Source organism: Arachis ipaensis, chromosome B3, assembly GCF_059453495.1.
Source record: "Arachis ipaensis isolate K30076 ecotype BB chromosome B3, ASM5945349v1, whole genome shotgun sequence".
In the NCBI taxonomy this organism is placed as follows: domain Eukaryota; kingdom Viridiplantae; phylum Streptophyta; class Magnoliopsida; order Fabales; family Fabaceae; genus Arachis; species Arachis ipaensis.
The window spans coordinates 112,467,046-112,472,275 of record NC_142438.1 but is presented as its reverse complement, the minus strand read 5'-3'; positions in this window follow the sequence as shown (position 1 = coordinate 112,472,275).

The window sequence follows — 5,230 nt, the reverse complement described above, 5'->3', positions numbered from 1 at the left end:
CACTACGCCCAGCACTCGCGAGTTTGAAGCTCGTCACAACCATCCCTTCCCAGATCCTACTCGGAATACCACAGACAAGGTTTAGACTTTCCAAATCTCAAGAATGGCCATCCATGGGTTCTAACTTATACCACGAAGATTCTAATATCTCAGACTTGGTCCTCTGTATTAGATATCTAGGAGATACTCATTCTAGCTTGTTTGCATGTAGAACGGGAGTATTTGTCAGGCACGCATTCATAGGTGAGAATGATGATGAGCGTCACATAATCATCACATTCATCATGTTCTTGGGTGTGAATGGATATCTTAGAATAGGAATAAGCTTGAATTGAATAGAAAAACAGTAGTACTTTGTATTAATTCATGAGGAACAGCAGAGCTCCACACCTTAATCTATGGTGTGTAGAAACTCTACCGTTTGAAAATACATAAGGGATAATGGTTCAGGCATGGCCGAATGGCCAGCCCCCATGAACATCTAAGATAGCAATAAACTGATCAAAGATCCCTAATACAATAGTAAAAAGTTCTATTTATACTAGACTAGTTACTAAGGTTTACAGGAATGAGTAAATGATGCAGAAATCCACTTCCAGGGCCCACTTGGTGTGTGCTTGGACTGAGCATTGAGCTTTACACGTGTAGAGGTCTTTCTTGGAGTTGAACGCCAGTTTATAACCTGTTTCTGGCGTTTAACTCCACTTTTCAACCTGTTTCTGGCGTTTGACTCCAGAATGCAGCATGGAACTGGCGTTCAACGCCAGTTTGCGTCGTCTAAACTCGGGCAAAGTATGGACTATTATATATTTCTGGAAAGCCCTGGATGTCTACTTTTCAACTCAATTAAGAGCGCGCCATTTGGAGTTCTGTAGCTCCAGAAAATCCACTTTGAGTGCAGGGAGGTCAGAATCCAACAGCATCTGCAGTCCTTCTTCAACCTCTGAATCTGATTTTTGCTTAAGTCCCTCAATTTCAGCCAGAAAATACCTGAAATCACATAAAAACACACAAACTCATAGTAAAGTCCAGAAATGTGAATTTTAATTAAAAACTAATAAAAATATACTAAAAACTAACTAAATCATACTGAAAACTATGTAAAAACAATGCCAAAAAGCGTATAAATTATCCGCTCATCACAACACCAAACTTAAATTGTTGCTTGTCCCCAAGCAACTGAAAATCAAATAGGATAAAAAGAAGAGAATATACTATAAATTCCAAAATATCAATGAAACTTAGCTCCAATCAGATGAGCGGGACTTGTAGCTTTTTGCCTCTTGAATAGTTTTGGCATCTCACTTTATCCATTGAGGTTTAGAATGATTGGCATCTATAGGAACTTATAATTTAGATGGTGTTATTGATTCTCCTAGTTCAGTATGTTGATTCTTGAACACAGCTATTTTATGAGTCTTGGCCGTGGCCCTAAGCACTTTGTTTTCCAGTATTACCACCAGATACATAAATGCCACAGACACATAACTAGGTGAACCTTTTTAGATTGTGACTCAACTTTGCTAAAGTCCCCAATTAGAGGTGTCCAGGGTTCTTAAGCACACTCTTCTTTTGCTTTGGACCTTGACTTTAACCGCTCAGTCTCAAGTTTTCACTTAACACCTTCACGCCACAAGCACATGGTTAGGGACAGCTTGGTTCAGCCGCTTAGGCCAGAATTTTATTCCTTTAGGCCCTCCTATCCACTGATGCTCAAAGCCTTGGATCCTTTTTATTACCCTTGCCTTTTGGTTTTAAGGGCTATTGGCTTTTTGCTCTTGCCTTTTGGTTTAAAGAGCTTTTGGCTTTTTCTGCTTGCTTTTTCTTTTTCTATTTTTTTCTCCATTTTTTTTCTTTTTTTTTCTGCAAGCTTTTGTATTCACTGCTTTTTCTTGCTTCATGAATCATTTTTATGATTTTTCAGATTATCAAATAACATTTCTCCTTTTCATCATTCTTTCAAGAGCCAACATATTTAACATTCATAAACAACAACTTCAAAAGACATATGCACTGTTCAAGCATACATTCAGAAAACAAAAAGTATTGCCACCACATCAAAATAATTAAACTAGTTTCAAGGATGAATTTGAAACCCTGTACTTCTTGTTCTTTTGTAATTAAAATATTTTTTATTCAAGAGAGGTGATGGATTTATATTCATAACTTTAAGGCATAGACACTTAGACACTAATGATCATGAAATAAGACACAAACATAAATAAAACATAGAGCTCAAAAATTGAAAAAATAGGAAAATAAATAAACAAGGGGATTAAGGAATGAGTCCACCTTAGTGAGGGTGGCGTCTTCCTCTTCTTGAAGAACCAATGGTGCTTTTGAGCTCCTCTATGTCTCTTCCTTGTCTTTCTTGCTCCTCCCTCATAGCTCTTTGATCTTCTCTAATTTCATGGAGGATGATGGAGTGCTCTTGATGCTCCACCCTTAGTTGTCCCATGTTGGAACTTAATTCTCCTAGGGAGGTGTTGATTTGCTCCCAATAGTTTTGTGGAGGAAAGTGCATCCCCTGAGGCATCTCAGGGATTTCATGGTGAGGAATCTCCTCATGCTCATGTTAAGGTCTATGATCTCTTGTTTGCTCCATCCTTTTCTTAGTGATGGGCTTATCCTCTTCAATGAGGATATCTCCCTCTATGTCAATTCCAGCCGAATTACAGAGGTGACAAATGAGGTGAGGAAAGGCTAACCTTGCCCAAGTGGAGGACTTGTCAGCCACCTTGTAGAGTTCTTGAGGTATAATCTCATGAACTTCCACCTCTTCTCCAATCATGATACTATGGATCACGATGGCCCGGTCTATAGTAACTTCAGACCGGTTACTAGTAGGAATGATTGAGCGTTGAATGAACTCTAGCCATCCCCTAGCCACTGGTTTGAGGTCATGCCTTCTTAATTAAACTGGCTTGCCTCTTGAGTCAATTTTCCATTGAGCTCCTTCCTCACATATGTCTATGAGGACTTGGTCCAACCTTTGATCAAAGTTGACCCTCTTGTGTAGGGGCGTACGTTTTCTTCCATCATTGGCAAGTTGAACGCCAGCCTTACATTTTCTGAACTGAAATCTAAGTATTTTCCTCGAACCATAGTAAGCCAATGCTTTGGATTCGGGTTCACACTTTGATCATGGTTCCTTGTGATCCATGTATTTGCATAGAACTCTTGAACCATTAGGATCCCGACTTGTTGAATGGGGTTGGTGAGAACTTTCCAACCTCTTTTTCGGATTTCATGTCGGATCTCCGGATACTCATTCTTTTTTAGCTTGAAAGGAACCTCAGGGATCACTTTCTTCTTGGCCACAACTTCATAGAAGTGGTCTTGATAGACCTTTGAGATGAATCTCTCCATCTCCCATGACTCAGAGGTGGAACAATTACCTTTCCTTTCCTCTTTCTAGAGGTTTCTCTGGCCTTACGTGCCATAAATGGTTATGAAAAAATAAAAAGCTATGCTTTTTCCACACCAAACTTAAAATGTTTGCTCGTTCCCGAGCAAAAGAAGAAAGACAGAAGTAGAAGAGGAAGAGAAATGGAGGAGAGGGAGAGAGAAGTGTTTTTGGCCAAAGGGTGGAGAAAGGGTTGTGTTGTGTGAAAATGAAGAAGGAATGAGGGGTTTATATAGGAGTGGTAGGAGGGTTAGGGTTCGGCTATTAGGGTTGGGTTTGGGAGGGAAAATATTTTGAATTTGAAGTTAGGTGGGGTTTATGGCGAAGAGAAGATGGATGTGAGTGGTGAGGGGGTGATGGGAAAGAGTGATTGAGGTGATTGGTGAAGGGTATTTGGGGAAGAGAGTTATGAAAAGGTGTGAAAGGGAGAGAAGAAGTGGTAGGTGAGGATCCTGTGGGGTCCACAGATCCTGAGGAGATCCTGTGGGGTTTACAGATCCAGTGGGGCCAAGGACTTAACATCCCTGCTCCAATTAGGCGTGTAAAACGCCATTGCTGCGCAATTCTGGCATTTAACGCCACTTCCATGCTTGTTTCTGGCATTAAACGCCTAAATGGAGCTTGTTTCTGGCGTTTAATGCCAGCTTTCCTCTGGGTGCAATCCTGGCATTTAAACGCCAGACTGCTGCTTATTTCTGGCGTTTAACGCTAGTTTAATGCTCTGTTCTGGCGTTAAACGCCAGCCAGATGCTCCTTACTGGCGTTTAAACACCAGTAAGCCCTTCCTCCAGGGTATGCTATTTTCAATGCTGTTTTTCATTCTATTTTTGATTTTTCAGTAGTTTTCGTGACTCTACATGATCATCAACCTAATAAAACACGAAACAATAAAGAGAAAATAAAATAAAATTGATTAAATAACATTGGGTTGCCTCCCAACAAGCGCTTCTTTAATGTCAATAGCTTGACAGTGAGCTCTCATGGAGCCTCACAGATGTTCAGAGCATTGTTGAGACTTCCCAACACCAAATTTAGAGTTTGGATATGGGAGTTCAACACCAAACTTAGAGTTTGGTTGTGGCCTCCCAACACCAAACTTAGAGTTTGACTGTGGGGGCTTTGGTTGACTCTGCAGTGAGAGAAGCTTTTCATGCTTCCTCTCCATGGTTACAGAAGGAGATCCTTGAGTTTTAAACACAAGGTTGTCCTTATTCAGTTGAAGGATCAATTCTCCTCTGTCCACATCAATCACAGCTCTTGCTGTGGCTAGGAAGGGTCTTCCAAGGATGATAGATTCATCCTCATCCTTCCCAGTATCCAGGATTATGAAATCAGCAGGGATGTAAAGGCCTTCAACCTTTACTAGCACGTCCTCTACTTGTCCATAAGCCTGTTTTCTGGAATTGTCTGCCATCTCTAATGATATTCTGGCAGCTTGCACCTCAAATATTCCCAGTTTCTCCATTACAGAGAGTGGCATGAGGTTTATCCCTGACCCTAGGTCACATAGAGCCTTCTCAAAGATTATGGTGCCTATGGTACAAGGTATTAAGAATTTTCCAGGATCCTGTTTCTTCTAAGGCAATGTCAGTTGATCCAGATCTCTCAGTTCATTGATGAGCAAGGGAGGTTCATCTTCCCAAGTCTCATTACCAAATAATTTGGCATTCAGCTTCATGATTGCACCAAGGTACTTGGCAACTTTCTCTTTAGTGACATCTTCATTCTCTTCAGAAGAAGAGTACTCATCAGAGCTCATGAATGGCATAAGGAGGTTCAAAGGAATCTCTACGGTCTCTAGATGAGCCTCAGATTCCTTTGGTT